Source organism: Grampus griseus (genome assembly GCF_964374135.1).
Source record: "Grampus griseus genome assembly, chromosome: 11".
Taxonomy (NCBI): Eukaryota; Metazoa; Chordata; class Mammalia; order Artiodactyla; family Delphinidae; genus Grampus; species Grampus griseus.
The window spans coordinates 96,649,979-96,668,488 of record NC_139005.1 but is presented as its reverse complement, the minus strand read 5'-3'; the positions used below and the strand labels follow the sequence as shown (position 1 = coordinate 96,668,488).

The 18,510-nt window shown below is 45.1% G+C and overlaps 1 protein-coding gene across 3 annotated transcripts in view; it reads left to right on the top strand.

The window, feature by feature from the left end:
• Positions 1 to 18,510, top strand: part of PACSIN2 (protein kinase C and casein kinase substrate in neurons 2) — a 140,069-nt gene that overhangs the window by 22,898 nt on the left and 98,661 nt on the right. The window contains exon 2 of one of the 3 annotated variants that reach the window (XM_082666509.1): positions 10,959 to 11,011. The exons of the other annotated variants lie outside the window; for them this stretch is intronic. The gene's annotated coding sequence lies outside the window, so the exon portion shown is untranslated. The remainder of the gene's footprint in view (positions 1 to 10,958; positions 11,012 to 18,510) is intronic. 3 annotated transcript variants of the gene reach the window in all.

The window sequence follows — 18,510 nt, the reverse complement described above, 5'->3', positions numbered from 1 at the left end:
TCAAGTTTCGTTTGGTGTCTCTTTTTTTTTTTTTTTTTTAATTTATTATTTATTTATTTTTGGTTGCGTTGGGTCTTCATTGCTGCACACGGGTTTTCTCCAGTTGTGGTGAGTGGGGACTACTTTTCATTGCGGTGGGCGGGCTTCTCATTGCAGTGGCTTCTCTTGTTGCGGAGCTCTAGGCACGCGGGCTTCAGTAGTTGTGGCTCGCGGCTTAGTAGTTGTGGCTCACTGGCTTAGTTGCTCTGCGGCATGTGGGATCTTCCTGGACAAGGGCTCAAACCCATGTACCCTGCATTGACAGGCAGATTCTTACCCACTGCGCCACCAGGGAAGTCCCCGTGTCTCTTTTTTTTTTTTTTTTTTTTGCAGTATGCGGGCCTCTCACTGTTGTGGCCTCTCCCGTTGCGGAGCACAGGTTCCGGACGCGCAGGCTCAGTGGCCATGGCTTACAGGCCCAGCCGCCCCGGGGTACAAACCCGTGTCCCCTGCATCAGCAGGCAAACTCTCAACCACTGTGCCACCAGGGAAGCCCCCCCCCCCCGTGTCTCTTTTTGAAGGAGAAAGAAGTTTGGCAAGAAATGCTAACTGAACTGTGTTTAGTACAGAGAGCTATTTAGAAGTATTTTGCTGCATTTCACTGCAGTCCACATGCCTGTGACTATGTGGTTTTAGTCCTGAGCTGCTGTAGTTCAAGGAATTTTAGACTTTTGGCTGATGGATCCTGAGGCTGGACTCTCCTGGGTTGTTGAGATACGAACCTTTGAATTAAATTTCCAGTTCATTGCATAATGTATTTTTTGCTTTAATTATTAGGAGGCAGGATTAATCAATCTTACCCGTCTACTTTCACGTTTGTGTGTGTGGGGGGAGGGGGAGGAGGGAGGTAAGGGAAATAGAAGGTTGAGTTGTATCTTTATGAAAATGGGTTTAAGTTTCACGTGGTAGCTGTCCACTCCTGCTCTTGGCACATGTCTGACTTCTGAACATGGTACCAGTAGGGGTGTGTGCAGTCTTTCCTCCTGAGCTCAGAGTGGGTGGTCTTGAACCACCATGGTGGGTGGCCAGTGAGGTCTGTGAGGGGAAGAGCCAGCTGCGTTTAGGGGTGTTGTTTAGGGGCTTGAGATAGAATTCTCCTCCGTGGAGAGCTAACCAGCCTGAAAGCTAACAGTAGGGATCAGTGTTCATCCCCTACCGTGTGGGAGGTACTTCACATACATTATATCCAGCCCTCACTGTAGGGGTTCAAGGCTAACACTGTTACCTCCTCTTTACACATAAAGGAAACAGGTTCAGAGAGGGAGCTAAGCTATTTGTTCAGTTTTACCAGCTAGTAGGTGCAGAGCCACGAATTGAAGGCAGGCCGGTCTTGGTCTTTGCCCGTAGCATGGGGCTGGTAGGCATATGGCACCCTTGGGCTCCTTGACACAGCCTCTTCTCTAAGCGTCCGGCCGCAGAGGGCAGTTAAGACAGCCTGGGATGTGAGCGCGCAGCCTCCGCTCACACATAGCTCTGCGCGAGGGTGTCAGTGGTGATGTCTGTCCTGTGTTCCTCTGAATGCTGTGATGTGCGTGGCTCCGTCCTGGTCTGTGTTGGGGGGCAGAGATGTGGACACACCCCAGCCATGGGAAATGTCTCCTCTCATTAACCAAGTATGGAGTGGGTAGCAGACTCCACAGCTGTCAGAGTGGTGTGAGGGGAGAGAGCTGTGGGTGCAGCCAGGAGATGGTAGTCAGGGGAGGCTTCATGGAGACAGTGGAGATGTCTGTATCTCTGTGTGGTGTGGGTATGCATAATTTCCATACAGTAAAATTCGCTTGAGAAATTCAGGGACTTGGATATTATATAGGCATTGGGAATCAACAAAGGTTTTTAAGCAGAAGAGTAGGATAAGATCAGATCTGGGTTTCAGGAAAGTTTTCTGGAATGGCTAGAAAAGGGTAGAGTTTGTATGTAGAGAGGCAAATGTTTGATGCAGTAATAACTGCCCCTTCTTAGAGTCTTTGCACATGTGGTTCCTACTTCCTGGACTGTCCTTTGCCTGGATGGCTCTTTCTCATCCTTCTGGTTATAGCACCAAAGCCACCTCCTCAGTGGGCTTTCCCTGACTACTCAGTCTAAATTGGCTCCCTGTCCTGCTATCTCTTGCATGTCTGAAGTCATCGTGCTCCCACATGGATCTCAGTGCGTGTTAAGTTACCTCCATCCCTCTCTATTAGACCATCACACAAGCAGCGGCCTGTCTGTCCCGTACTCTCTCCTCTCAGAACAGTGCGGGCCTTGGAAGGCCCTGATGAACGTGTGGTGTGAATGAGCAGTTGTGGTGTGAGATCTAAGATGTGGTGGTTTGGAGCTGGTCTGGTCGTAGCATGGCTAGAAAGGGGAGAGAGGCTCCAAGGTCCTTCTTTTAAATTTCGTTTAACCAGCTTAATGCTGCCCTTGGCTTATATTTGTGGATGTTCCAGTTGGGTGGCCACTGCTCTTTCCTAAACAGCTGGGATGTTTGCCAGACTTGCTGACCACTTCTGTGGGCGAGCTTTGTGGCTTATGACAGCGGCATCATTTTGTTTAGTTTGGATGGCTTTTCCTTTCCCATTGAGCAAGTTTTCTTTTGCTAGCTATCATTGTCCTCTTTTAAGTCTCCAGTGTAGCTCCTGGTCTCCCTTTTCATGTTTCTCCCCTGTCTAATGCTTGTTTTTTCTGTATTAATTCTGAGGAAAAGGAAATCAACTTGGAGTTGCCTGACCAGATAATGTAGAACATTTTGAAATTAAAATTCGAGCTTCCTGATTCTGGACTTTTGCGGTGTGCCAGACCCTGAGGCTCAGTCAAGATGACCTTGATGTGTCCTTTGTGCTGGTGGTGTGGGGGTGAGGATGGGTGGCTGGTGGCTCCATATGAACCCTTAATGGACATCAACGCTGCAGTCGGTGAGGGGAGGGTATGGTGGGGTGGAGGTGGGTGGAATGGCTCCAAGTGGAGACAGGGCTGTAGAGTCTGGGGGGAGAAGGTGGGTGTACTCAGCGATTTCTGGGTGGGGATAGGGTGGGGAGCACTTGTCAGGTTTCAAGGTCTTTTTCAGACTTGACCCCTTCATTCAGAATATGATGTGGTGTAGTGGCAGAGGTTAAAACCACCTGAAGCTGTAAGACAGATGTGTGAGTGTGTGTTTGGTGTGGAGTGCGGGGGTGGGGCTGTTCTTTGTGCTGTTCCCTTTCTGTTAGCAAGTGTTTCAAAACCAGGTAGGCCCTTCTGAGGGGTTGGCTGAGGACTGGTTCATGCGGTCAGATGGGGGTGCTGTAGGAAAGGGTAACCTTGCTGAGCCCTGGAACTGGGTCTGGGTGTGGAAGGAAGTGAAGCCAGGGGTGTGTAGAGCCTGGGACCACCATGGAGCCTCCAAGCATGCCCATGTGCTGGCCCCAGGGGGCAGAGTGTGGAGCCCATCAGGAGCAGCCCTGGGAGGAGCCAGCCAGTCTCTGGGGGTGAGCACCCCGCCCTGAGAGGTGTGCAGCTGAAGGAGAGGGTCTCTCTCTAGTCGCGCCATCCCTGCACACTTCCTGATTTCATTTTTTATAGGGAGCATCCGGCTTTCCTGACCTTTGGTTATCAAACAGAAGAAACAAACCAATATATGTCCATCTCTAGGGTTTAATTTAGAGTAAGGAAAATTAAGTATTGGCCTCATTTCTGTTTTCCAGCCACTGTCCCTGCCCCACCCCGCTTCTTTTGGGCAAGGACTTGCTTCTTTTGGTGTATTCACAACAGCTTGACTTCAAGATCTCATCGTTATTAAATTGGTGGCATTGTCGGTGAGCCAAGGGGAGGAGGAGACCTCTATCTCCGTAAGGGGGATGTGTTCAGCACTTCCCCAGGCTAAGTTAATCTTGAAATGGTCAAATAGGCCAAAGCTTTGTAATCTTTTGGCACAGGTAAGGTAAGAGAAATTTAATTTCCATTTCCTTCTGGTTTGCTCTGCTCCTTATTCCCAGATGTCCTGAAGCACCAACTGAAGGGAGTGTTTTTTCCACTTGGAGCCATCTCTGCATCAGGTGTAGCTAACCAGCTGTCCTGGGTCAGGCACAAAAGCTCATAGGCATCATGCTTTTGTCCCTGGCAGGTGGGTTTTCACATTATCTCCAGGCTCAATTTGGGGAGGTGGATGAGGGGAGGTGGATGAGTGCCAGGTGGGAGCAAAGTTTTGTTTTTGTTTTATACAACAGGTCCTTATTAGTTATCCATTTGGGAGCAAAGTTTTATTACGTTAACATATCAACATCAGAGTACCTTCAGGGAAACCTGAGGTTTTTTCTTTTCTTCCTTCCTTCCTTCCTCCCTCCCTCCCTTCCTGCCTTTTTCTCTTTCTCTCTTCCTCTCTTTCTCTCTCTCTCTCCCCCCTCCCCCTGTCTCCCCCTCCCCCTCCCCCCTCCTGTCTTTCTTTTGTGCTGGGTCTCGCCTGCTCCTTAGTTGCCGCATGCATGTGGGATCTAGTTCCCTGAGCAGGAATCAAACCCAGGCCCTCTGCGTTGGGAGCGTGGAGTCTTAACCACTGCGCCACCAGGGAAGTCCCTTCTTTTATTTATTTTTTTTTATTTAATTTCAGTTCATTTCCTCTTTTGGCCACACCGCGCGGCTTGTGGGATCCTAGTTCCCAGACCAGGGAACGAACCCGGGCCCACAGCAGTGAAAGTGCCAAGTCCTAACCCCTGGACGGCCAGGGAATTCCTTGGGGCTTTTTCTTTTAGATTGGAAATTGAGAATTCTGAATTAGATACTTTTTATTAATTTGTCCTGGTCTTTAAGCAAATTGTATAGCTGTTCTATTTTCACTGATGGCAGGGAAGAATGTTTTTAATGCCATGCTAAGTGTGGTGCCTCATAGCCTGTGCACAGCTCCTTCAGCTGAGTCTTAGTTTATTTTACATGAGGCAGTGCTGTTCCCAGTACTTGATATGACCCCTGACCAATGGTAGCTTAGCATTTGTCTCATGGGACTGAGACTGGCCAGTAGTCAGCTAACTGAAGAAGTTAGGTAAAGCAAGAATCATTAAAAAAATGCATAGTTTAGGCATTTTATTTCTAACTTTAAAAAAAGATTATATTTCATGTGCCAATCTTTCATTGACCTTTTCTTTTACTTTGAATCTGCTGATCAGACTTGTCAGTTTTCTTGCATAAACTATGCCTATAATTTACTGTTTGATATTGGTTTTTGCCTGAAGAGGATTGAGAACTTGGATATGTAAAGCAACCTGAGTCGCTAAATCCTAGATTTTACAAATTTTCACCCAGTCCACTTATCTTACCTGTCTTACCCACACCTATGATTTAGTTAGGGTTTTTAAACTTTTTAAAAATCTTAGCAACTATACACTTATTTCATAGGCTTATACAGTGAGGTGTATATGTATGTATATATATACATTCACATATACACATCCACATATATTTATAAGTACATATGCATTTATTTATTTAAGATTTAATTTTATTTATTTTTGGCTGTGTTGGGTCTTCATTGCTGTGCGTGGGCTTTCTCTAGTTGTGGTGAACGGGGGCTACTCCTTGCGGTGGCTTCTCTTGTTGTAGAGCACGGGCTCTAGGTGCACAGGCTTCGGTAGTTGTGGCTCGCGGGCTCTAGAGTGCAGGCTCAGTAGCTGTGGTGCACGGCCTTAGGTGCTCTGTGGCATGTGGGATCTTCTCGGACCAGGGCTCAAACCCATGTCCCCTGCATTGGCAGGCGGATTCTTATCTACTGTGCCACCAGGGCAGTCCCTGCAATTTATATGTACAATTGACATAAACAGGTTTGGGGACAAACACTTGTTTAGTACACTGGGCAACATGGGGTTCTGTTTGTCACATGTGGCCACAATGCCAAGGGGGTCTTTTAGTAAATTAGACAGGGATTCTGCTCTCAGGAAACTTCCAGCCTGGTGGGGGCAATTTCTGTATTTCAGAATCTGTAACACAGTTAAAATGTGGCAGATGCCTTCAGAGACAGCATATACTCCCAGCAGGAAGGGATCAGAGAATTCATGGAGAAGCAGGTATTTGACCTGGGCCATTCATTTCTTTCTGTCTTTAGTTGAATATTTTTCTGTTAGTAGAGATATAAACAGATGTAACTGTCACTGGGCCTTAGGCAGTGGGAAGAACGTCTGAAGCCTTTTGAGGTTTCTATGTCTATCCTTTGTAGAGGCACTTGCTATTTCTCCTAAGTGACAAAGCTTCATAATACCCCTGTTGCTGGGGGTTCCTCAAGAAGGATGGGGTTCCTTTCAGTCAGGAAACAACGTACTGGTCACAGTTCTGTGGTGCTAAGCTAACCTGAGCATAAAAGCACTTCCTTGGGAGACGTTGGGTAAGGTAGCTTCACAGACCCAGGGGGACCCTGCAGAGGAGCTGGGGAGGGGATTGTTTCCAGGGGGTGGGGGATTCCTCAAAGCCCAGTTGGAATGTTGTTGCCAGAAGGAGGAGGAATGGATGCTAGGCAAAGAGCAGCCTGTTGGGAAACGCTTTGTAGAGTGCCCATGAAATGGATAACACATTAACCAAAGGCCAGGATGCATCCTGATAGCAAATGCACTTTTGTATCATCTCCAGTGAGTCCACCTGAGCTTCTAGAGGCAAAAAAACATAGCACATCACCCATAGGAGCTCAAGAAATATGTGATTCTTATGAATTCAAGAAATGTTGCCAGACTGCCTCCCGAAACTTACTGCCCACATGAGCATAGCAGTCTTCCTGAGTTCTGCCCTGTGTGGGTGGGTGAACTCAAGTGAGGAGAAACGGTATCATCTGGAGTGAAGAGCCCAGCTTTGCGGTCAGTCAGCCGGACAGAGGGTGGACTCTTGGCTCTGCCGCTAACTTGATGTGGACCTCGTGCTCTTCTTTGTTGTGTGCAATGACAGCTGTTTGCAATATTCTTCATTAGATTTCTCAAAGTTACAGGTTATTGCATTTTTTGCTATATGCTCATGCCAAGCGAAACAAAAAAGATGTATGCACAGCAAGATGGTAATAAACCTCCAACACCAAGAGTCTGAGATGAACCAGCGTTGACCACTTCAGTGTAGCAGAGCCTTCACAACTTCCTCCAGGCTCTCACAAACATCAGTGTGTTTTTAATAAAAGGACTAATACTGTAGGCATCACTCAGCAACTTGCTGTTTTCACTTCCCTTTAGCTGTCACGCTCCTGATTTTAAGCTCTCTGAGAACGAAGATTTAACAAAGTGCTCTGCATGTGGTAGGTGTTTATTGTGGAGTGAATGAATGAATGAATACTATACTCTGGGTATCTCTCCAGGTCAGTAGTTTCTGGAAGTTAGGCCAGATTGAATAGCTTCAGCCTTTTTGTAGGACATACACCAACAGTGTATGAGGACACCATTTACTGGGCATTTCCACCAGCACTAGATGTTTTTTTCCTAATCTGATGGGTAAAATTCATATCCCATTGTTTTTTTTTTTGTTTTTTTTTTTTGACCAGGGATCAAACCCAGCTGGGAAGTGAAAGCGCCAAGTCCTAACCACTGGACCGCCAGGGAATTCCTTCCCATTGTTAATTTGTACTAGTGAAGTTGAGCATCACTTCACATGTTTATTGGCCACTAGTATTTCTTCTTCTTCTGTGAATTCTATATACATGCTTTTTGTTGCCCCCCCCACCCCCCCACCCGGCATTGGATTGTTTTTCTTTCCAGTTTTTAGGAGGTTTTGTATATTGGGCTATAAATCCTTTGTTGTTACTATTGCAGATACAACAATCCCCCTGGCTACTGTTTCTATGATTTGTTTTTCCTTCGTTTAGATGTCTTTTTCCATAAAATTTGAAGATTTTTATGTAGTTAAATATGCTTATCTCTTTATAGTGTTTAGGTTTCCTATTTCCCGTTCCATCTATTATCTAGAGAAAGCTATAGACCAATTTCCTATGTGTGTGTGCATATATATGTTTATATATATATATATATCTCTGCAACATTTCTAAATATGTTTCTAAGTAAAACAATAACTTGAATACAGTAGTGTGTTAAAAGATTAATTCTCCATGACCAAGCAAGGTTTATTCCAGAAGTACAAGGGTAGCCTCATGTGAGGAATTGTGTCAGCTGGAGAAAGCTGTGGCCTAGGGCTTAGAGCATATTTTGTATCCCAGTCCTGCCATGTACTACTCTGACTTTGGCCAAATGGTTTAATCTCCCTGAGCTTCAATCTCATCTGTAAAATTAGCAGGATAAGAAGAGTGCCATCGTACAGAGTTGGTGTCAGTACTAAATGGGATATTACATGTAGAGTGGTTAGAGCAGGGCTTGGTGCATAGTAAGTGCTCAATTAAATGTCATGCATAACAATTCAGTACACAAAAAGAAAACCTGCGTTGACTAAATCAGCAGATGGTTGGAAGGCATATAATAAAATTCTGCAGCTAATCCTAATAAAAATCTAAGAAAAATGGTCATAGAACGAGTACAGAAATACTTACCAGAACTCAGCAGTGAGCACGTTAAGTGGCCATTTAATTAAACTCTAGGCATGACAGGGAGGCCTGCATGTAGTACTCTTCCCTCACATCTGTGGATCCCCAGATGATCCTTTGGACTTGACAGGCTTGCAGGGAGAGGGGCCAGAGGAGCCGCTGTGGCAGTGTCTGTCCAGCCTGAGCTGGCCCTGTGTTTCTCTTCTGTCTGGAGCACATGACCACCTGTTCCTAAGGCCTGCCCTTCCCACTGTACCGTGGGCGTGGCTTCTGCTCTCACTCTGCAGGAACCAGGAATAAATTCCTGGGGTCAAGGGGGGAAGAGGATTGCAAAAAGTAACAAGCCACCTCTAAACGGCCAGGGGAGCAGTTTTGTTGTAGTAGTAGGAGCACTGGGAACCAAGTATGACATCTAGGGCACCGAGGGTCAGCAGCAGGTGGCTTAGCCTGGCAGGTGCACATGGTTCTGTTTTCTCTCTGCAAGGAATTAGCCCAGTCATAATTTCTAACCTTCCCCTTCCTCTTCCGCATGCAAAATAAGTGGACCAATGTTCTCAAAATGAGAGAGGGAGGGAAGGCCTGAATGATCCGAACCCTGGAGGGGTACAGGTCAGATTAGACCTTCCAGACTGGCCTGGAAAGCCTTGGTGGGAGGGGCGGGTCTCAGCATTGGTCTGATTTTAGCCTGGCATTTGTTGAACACCTGTGTTTTTTTCCTTGTGTCTTTCTTTCTTTTTTTTTAATATTATTATATATATATATATATAATGTCTAACAGAATGTCTAATTTTATTTATTTAGGGCTGTGTTGGGTCTTCGTTTCTGTGCGAGGGCTTTCTCCAGTTGTGGCAAGTGGGAGGCCACTCTTCATCACGGTGCGCGGGCCTCTCACTATCGCGGCCTCTCTTGTTGCAGAGCACAGGCTCCAGACGCGCAGGTTCAGTAGTTGTGGCTCACGGGCCTAGTTGCTCCGCGACACGTGGGATCCTCCCAGACCAGGGCTCGAACCCGTGTACCCTGCATTAGCAGGCAGACTCCCAACCACTGCGCCACCAGGGAAGCCCCTCTTGTGTCTTTCTTATAGCACTATTCTTTTTTGCCTCTAGTTTAGAAATGCTTTATTAGCTTAAAATTTATGTAAACAATGGGTGATGGATATGTACGTTTCGAAGCATAATTATAAAAACCTCAAAAGCAGCCTCCCAGCTTGAAACCATTGTGCACCACAGGGAGGCTCTTGGTTGGGGCTTCCTGCCAGGGGCACAGGTATTCCAGGATATTTGATCATTCTCTTGCTTTTTTAAAAAAGAGAACACTTACACACATATATATGTGTCTGTAAATAATATATTCAGTTTTTATGAGCTTTATCAAAAGGGAATCAAGTAATCTGCGAATTTCATTTTTACTGCTGAATAATATTCCACTGTGTATATTGTATTTGGGTTCTCCAGAGAAAGAGAAGCGATAGGATCTATATATGTACAGAAAGAGATTTATTTTGAGGAGTTGGCTCACGTGATTATGGAGACTAGCAAGCCGGTAGTGCAGTTCCAGTTCCCTGCAAAGGCTGGCAGCCTAGGGACCCGGGAGAGTTGATGGTGCAGATGAAGACTGAAGGCTGACAGGTGGAGAATTCCTTCTTACAAAGGGTTGGCTTTTTGGTTCTGTCCAGGCCTTCAAGTGATTGGATTGGGGCTTGCCAACATTTTGGAGGGCAATCTATTTTACCAATTAAAATGTTAATGTTATCAGAAAACACCCTTGCAGAGACACCCAGAATAATGTTTGATGAAATATCTGGGTATTTCATGACACATAAAATGTAACCATCACATGCATAGACCACAATTTATCATCCTCCTGTCAGCAGATATTGGATTGCTTCCATTTTTTTTTGACCAGTAGGAGTACTGTGGTTATGAACCTTCTTTGTACAGGTCTCCTGGCGCACTCATTTCTCTAAGGTTTGTATAGGAGTGGACTTGCGGCCTCTGGGGTTGAGTGTGCTCAGCATGCAGAAATACCTCCTCCAGGTTGGGTGCCAGTTTACTCTCCCACCCAACACATGTGTGAATTCCCATTGCTCACATCCTCGCCCAGACGGGCTAATGGTCACGCTGCTTAATCCTACCCACCTAGCGGATGTCAAATGTTATCTCATTCTGGTCTGAACTTACCTGCTTACTGAGGGTGATGAGCCTCTTTCCACATGGGTGTTAACAATTCATGGGTTCTCTTGGTGACATGCCTGATTAAGGCTTTTCCCATTTTTTCTCTTGGGTTGTCTGTATTTTTCTTATTGATTTGTATGGGTTCTTTATACATTCTGTATACCAGTTGATTTATTGGTTATATGAGGTACAGGAATTGTCTCATAGTTTGTGCATGTCTTTTCACTTTCACTATGTTGTCTTTTGTTAAACATTTAAAATTTCAATGTAGTTGTCTATATTAATCCTTTCTTTTATGATAGGTATTTTTAAGGACTTTTTAAAGGAAATCCTTTTCTGCTGCGAGATCATAAAGGTACTCAGTATTTTCTTTTAACAATTTTAAGTTTTTGCTTTTCCTATTAACCCTTAGTCTTTGTGGAGTAATTTGTAACTGATTTTTGAGTTTGGTGTGAGGTAAAAATCTAGTTTTCTTTTCTTCTGAGTGCATGTTTGATTGAGACAGCCTCACTACTGAGTGGCCCTCCTGAACCTTGGGACTCTACCTCTGTCACTTAGGAAATCTTGAAATATGTGTGGGTCTGTCTTTTTTTCTAAATTAAAATTGTGTGTGTGTGGTAAAATATACATAACATAAAACTGACCATTTTGATAATTTTTAACTGTACAGTTTTGTGGCATTAAGTATCACGCATTCACACTGTCGTGCAGCCACCATCACCAGCCAGCCATCTCCAGAGCTTTTTCATCATCCCAAACTGAATCTCTGTTCCCACTAAACGAAAACTCTCCGTGCCTCTCCTACTGCAGCCTGTGGGTCTGTTTCCGGTCTGTACCTGGTCAATATAAGAAGAGGCAACCCCTCCTTCCTCTATTCTGCTTTTTAATAGAATTATTTTAGTTTTATCTTCCTGATGAGTAAATCACAAGAATGGGGGCTTTGACTTAAACGATCTTTGTATTCCTTGAAAGCACTTAACTTTGTGGTGAGCGTATGGTGGAGCTTAATAAATGCTAATAATTGAGCGTTGGCATTGGGTTTGAGAGAGTTCATAAGTTAAACTCACTCAGGTTCAGACCTATGAGAGAGTGATACAAGAGAGTCAGAATGTGACCAAAACACCACCTTTGTAACAGGTCCAGAGGATATGGTGCACGCAGCAGATGCCGCGCTAGCCGGGGGATGTGCTGACTTGCCCTGACTGTGTTCCAGGCTTTGGCACAGCCTCTGCAAGGGTCAGCTGCATCCGTAGAGCAGACACGCTTGCTCCACATGGCTGCCTTGTGTTGGTCTGGGATGGAGAGAGAAAGAAAAGGGGTGGGAGGGGCTGATCTTTTTACAGTCGAGGAAACTGAGACTCAGAGTGAAATCACTTTGTGAGGCCACAGCTGGTAGGTTGTGAGCTGGGATTTGTTCTAGGCTTCGAGTTGAGGTGCACTTCTATTCCTGAGGCTTGGCATTCACACCTGAGCTGTACACGCCCAAGGGCGAAGCTGCCATTTCTCTCATGGATTTTTTTTTTTTTTTCCTTTCTTCTTTCGGTATATGCTGTGCCCCTAGGTACTAAGCCCTGTCCTAGGTGCCAAGGAAACGAGGGCAGTGAGACAGGATGGGGAAGGGAGGAGGAAGGGACAGGCACAGGCCTAAGACTGGATGGAGTACAACAGCCTGCTTCCGCAGCAGCTCAGAGAGGGGAGCATCCACCCCACCGGCTATCTGGGGAAGGGGGCCACGCCTGGCACTGGTGCGGGGCTTGTCAAACCTACCGGAGCCACAGGCATGTGGCCTGAGAGCTTGCCCATGAACTCTGCAAAACTGACAAATGTGTAAAGTCCAAGGTGTATTTGGAAAGTTTCTAGTTTAAGAAAACATTAAAAAAATGAATGGGGGAACCATATGTAGCCTTTTTCTTAATGTGACGTTAAAGGGTGAAGCCTCAGTGGAGGGCTGTTGAGCAGTGACACTCTTGGCCAGATTCCTAGTTGCATACTTCAGGGCACTGGGGAAGTTTTGACTTGCATTTTGTAAGACTCTCTTCAGTTACTGGATAAGCAGAAATAATGAAGTTGCTCAGGAGGGATTGCCTCATCGATGAGGAACATGGCAGATTGTGTTCATTTTCAAATTGTTACGGAGAACAAGTACAACATTTTTAGATTGTCATCTTATTTTAAGATTATTTTAAAAACATCAGTGCTGGTTTCCTCTCTTTGTCTTTCAGTAATTTTGTTGCAGGGCATTTTGGGCAGGAATATTTCACATAAGTTCTTATTTGGGCTGACGTTCAAGCGCAAGACATGTTTGCTTCTGCGCGAAGGCAGACATCCGGCTGCTCTGCCACGGTTATTTACTTTTGCATTGCTCCCAGCCACAGAAGTCATCTTAAATCTGCTTCAGAATGAATGAAATCCCCACATGCTGTTCATAGTTTGAAAATCCAGATCTGCACTTTCATTTCTAGAATTGTGTCCTATTTCAAATGTAGGATGGTGCTGTTACAAAGAAGCACGTTCAAAGCTATTTAAAAGCACGAGTGAGCACTCGTAGGCTCGGTTGTTCCAAGCGTGGTCTCCAGGTCAGAAAGACTGAAGGTAGAATGCTGCTGCTGCTGCTGCTGCTTCCAGCCCCTCCCTTGTTCAGTGCTGCAACTTCAGGTTTCCTGGTGTACAGTTCTGATCACAGTTCATCTTTTCTCTAGATAAACTACTATTTTAAAAAAATGAATTATTATGTAGTGGTTTGTAATACCGCCTCCTTTTATTGCATTCAGCTTAGTGGTAACCTGCAGCCCCTCAGAGATTGCCGAGTGAATGAAGAGAGGTGCTGGTGCTCTGAGGATGGGCTCGTGGGGAGAGGACCGGGGGGAGGCTGGGGGCAGCTTAGGGTGGTACAAGGAGACTGGGTTGGCGCCTGACCAGCACTGCTCTGGGTGGAGCGGGAGACCAGGCAGGGGCAGCCTCGAGGTTAGGAAGTCACTTCTGGCTGTCAGCCCAGTTCATTATCACAGTCACAGGTTCCCCAGTGGTGTGCTGCCACCAATCACCTGGTGTGGCCGGGGGCCCTGCCTTCATTTCAAGGTGCTTACTTTCTTTGAGACTTTTTAACAAATTGCTTTGTTTCTTTAGGTTTCGTCTTCCCAGGCTGAATTTTGAAATGAAAACTACATTGTCACTGACTCCTTCTTCTGAAGGATATAATGAATACTCATTAGCCAGTTAAATTTTTTATATTATTATTTTTGTAATAAACTTTATTTTGGAAACATTTTAGATATACAGTAAAGTTGCAAAGATAAAACAGATTCTTCATGTACCTTTCACCCAGTTTTCCCTAATGTTAACTTAACCTAAACATGACACATTTGTCAGAATTAAGAAATTAACATTGGACAGTGTTATTAAATAAACTACAGGCTTTACTTGGATTTCACTAGTTTTCCTACTGAGGTTCTCGGACTGTTCCAGGATCCAATCCAGGATATCACATTGCATTTAGTCCTCATGGCTTCTTAGTCTCCTCCATCTGTGACGCTTTCTGTCTTTCCTTATTTTTCATGACCTTGACAGTTTTGAAGAGTGCTAGTCAGATATTTTGAGGAGTGGCCGTCAATTTGGGTTTGCCTGGTGTTTTTCACATTGTTAGACTGGCCTGATGAGTTTGGGTGAAGAATATGCAGAGGTGAAGTGCTGTCCTCATGTATCGTATCAGGGAGTACAGTGACGTCAGCATGGCTTATCACTGCAGAGGTTCACCTTGCAGGCTTAGTAGTTTTTTTTTTTTTTTTTTTGCGGTATGCGGGCCTCTCACTGTTGTGGCCTCTCCCGTTGCGGAGCACAGGCTCTGGACGCACAGGCTCAGCGGCCATGGCTCACGGGCCCAGCCGCTCCGCGGCATGTAGGATCTTCCCGGACCGGGGCACGAACCCGTGTCCCCTGCATCAGCAGGCGGACTCTCAACCACTATGCCACCAGGGAAGCCCCAGGCTTAGTATTTTTATTCCTTGATTTTATACATGTTTTATGTGGCTCTGGTTCCCCACTGGGTTGCTAGTCCTTCAGGCCAATGCCCCTGCTTTTCTTGCTTTGTGCCTCTTCCCAGCGTGAGGATGCGTGCTGTGGACCTGCAGGGTCAAGTAATGATGTATTTGAGTTGCATGCTTCTGTGAGCATTTAACAATTTTCATAATCATAGGTGGAACAAGATTGGCCATGTGTTGATAATTGTTGAAACTAGGGGTCATTGTTCTAGTCTCTCTTTTTTATATGTTTAACATTTTCGATAAAAAATAAAGAGAAAGGGCTGCCCTGGTGGTGCAGTGGTTAAGAATCCGCCTGCCAACGCAGGGGACATGGGTTTGAGCCCTGGTCTGGGAAGATCCCACATGCCGTGGAGCAACTAAGCCTGTGCGCCACAACTACTGAGCCTGCGCTCTAGAGCCCACGAGCACAACTACTGAGCCCACGTGCCACAGCTACTGAAGCCTGTGCACCTAGAGCCCGTGCTCCACAACAAGAGAAGCCACCGCAATGAGAAGCTTGTGCACCACAGTGAAGAGTAGCCCTGGCTCACCGCAACTAGGGAAAGCCCGTGCGCAGCAACAAAGACCCCACGCAGCCAAAATAAATAAATTTTAAAAAAAGAGAGAGAAAAACATTTCCAATCTACAGCTATAATGAATCCCAGGTTGTTTTTGATAGTGTAGGTGTTATGATGTTGATTGTTGCCAGAGTTGTTCAGGCTATTACTCATCTTAAATGTATTTGTTTCCTCCTCAAGGCCCGGATATGAAGAAAAACTTGCAGCTAAACCAATGTTAAGTGGTACTGCTAATAACTATGTAATACTATTTCTTAACATCTTTGAAGAAAAAAAATCATTAGTGTGCCATCAGACAATAATTCCAATTAAAATGAGGTTACAAATTAGTTGGAATATATTTATGGAATAGAAAGAAAATCTTGACTATTTATTGTCACACTAATTTACTGCAAAGAACATTTGAATCTAATGAATTTGGATGCAGCCTATTTCTCATATGTGCAGCAATTTGACCTTACAAATTGTGAGTCTGGTCTTTCAGTGAATGTAGTTAGATAAATACTGATTCCATTTAAAGATCCTAGCCCCTCCTCCTGAATCCCAAGGGACTGTCTAAGAGGTGGGGGATTGTCAGTGGATTGTGAAGGGTATACTGAGGGAACAAGCACAGCGTGACCCAGGATCTGGATAAACTCGCTATCTTTGTGCTCCCTCAGTTAACCTGCAAACACACAGTCACCGAGTTATGAGTTGTAAAAGTGAACATTGTCATGAGGTATAATAAGCACACTTGGTGGTGTCACACTTTAAGGATCTTGGCTCTGGAAGTTAGTACTAACTTGTGACTGTTTATACAGTTACCCCCAGCCCTACTCCCAGTGTGTAGGTTTGTCTCTTCTTACCTGTTTCAGGCCTTTATGACAGCTTTGTGTGTGTACGTTAATTGAATGCGTTTGGTGGTCACCGATCATGTGAGCTGTCAGAGGCACTGTCCCCTCTTAGGGAAGGGGCAGTCTGGCTGTTGAGAGCCTAAGTCTCGTCCTTGCCTGTGTGTGGATGGCGCTGGGGATGGGGCCTTTCACTTGGTTCTCTTCATCCAGCAGACTAAGACTTGATTATATACCAGATTGTCTCCCTTAGACCTGCCTCTGCATGGAATTAATTCATGTGATGTGGAGGTTTTAAATAACTTCCACACTGTGGATGAGATCTCTGGCTTGAGGCTGGGGCCAGCACCTGCTGCTTTTCAGTGCGGCTGGAGAGTCTTAACTCTTCCTGGAACTTGTGTTTCTTTATAGAAGTGGTTTGTAAAATCTCAGACTTTATGGAATAAATTTTGTGGAGTGCTCAGGAATCCCGTCCCTCCTCTTTCCCCCAAGAAATATTGCACCATTGGTGAAGCCAGCTGCAGAAGGTGACATGCCCTGCAGGCAGAGGTTTGCCTGTGACCTCCCTGTATCTGTCGGTTTACAGAGGACTTCTGCAAGTTGTGGTCCTGAACCCCCTCTCAGTAGTGGGGATCTGGACAGCCCTTTTGAACCCAGACTTGGCATCATCTGTCTGGTTTTAAAAACTCCTAAAGGAACTCATTTATTTCTTCATTATAAAATCAGTACATGTACTTTGTAAAGTACAAATATAGATTTTGAAAAGAGAAAATCACTGTCAGTACCTAGATGTACACTTCTCCAGATTGTTAAAGTCACACACACAAATGTGATTTTTAAAAACAAACGGGAGTGCTCGCTTCGGCAGCACATATACTAAAATTGGAATGATACAGAGAAGATTAGCATGGCTCCTGTGCAGGGATGACACGCAAATTCGTGAAGCACTCCATATATTTTCAAATCTTATTATGTGCTTCATCCCCCTTGCCTATCAAATGCTGGACATTTTCAATAGCATCTCTGCCTGTAAGATATCAATGAGATTAATCAGTTTTTCTGTCTGATATTTTATCAAATTAGGGCTTTTTGGTATGATTAAAGGATAGCAACTTTAAAAACAAAACGAAGCAAAACAAATGGGGTCATAATATTTAAACTGTTTTGTAACCTGTCCATCTTTAGCTTAGTTTCACACATGAGAGATACATGTCCCTCATCTTAAGATGGGTCACCTGTCACAAATGCAAAGTGACCACTGCCAGGCTGAGTGGCTTGCTTTCTCCCTGTGACTCCTGCCAGGTGCTCAGCCCAGTCAGCCTCTCGGCAGGGTTCCCTCACTTTATCTTCCTTCATAAGGAGACCTTCTGAACCAGCCTGTCCATATCCATACTTCATTCCTTGTGGTCATTGTGAGTTTGTTTCCATTTGGATTGTTATGACATTGATTCATTGATTTTCCGACATTTACTAATTGCCTACTCTCTGAATTTCCTGGGGGTTAACCTTATGCTGCTGCTGCCTGAGTATGTGCCTCCTATGTTTCAGCCCTACTCTTGGAGAGGCCCCTTTGACCCTTCCCTGACTTTAGTTGTGATCAGCATCCTCTGGAGCATCCAGTTCTGTCCTGAGGAGGTGATCTCCATGCTACCATTGAAAAACACACTACGCGTACCTTATCTCACTCAGTCTTCCCAAGCCCTGAGGTGGTTATCGAGGCTGTCTTCATGTTACAGGCCGAGGCACAGGAAGCTTACAGACGTGCCAAGATCCTGCACCTGCTCACCTCTGCCCCTCTCTTGTCATCTGGCCCAACTCAGTACTGCTTTTCTCACGCAGAAGTCTGTGGAGGACCCTATAGGGGACCTGCCTCCAATGGTTACCTGGCCTGTGTCCTCACACGGCAGGATCATGACCCGTGCCAGAGTACGACTGGGAACATTGTGTTAAAAGACTGTTTAGTAGACTTCCATTTTAAATGGTGAAAGTAGAAGAAAAACGTAAAATTTGTAAAACAAGATACACTTCTAAGTTTGTATTATATTTATAATCATATTTCAGACAGAGAATGGAAGCTTTTAGAGGTTAGAGACCATGTCTTTTAAGTTGACTTTCTATAACACTCAACAGTGCCTGCGAGCTTTAGATTCATTCATTTATTAAACACTTAATGTATTCTTATTACATGCCAAATTGAAGTACAGGATTGAAAGTCTTGAGTAAGAGTTCAAATGTTTCCAGTTTCTTGGCACATGGGGTTCTTGATCTTTTCCATCTTTCCCACCTTATGCCTAGCACAGGTCCAAAATGGGGAAGGAGAAAGGAGAAGGTGATGGTAGCATTCTGGAGTTCTTGGGACCACGTTCATTTATTTACATATTTATACCTCTCCTGGTTTCACAAAGGATTTGAGTTGGTTGTTTGGGA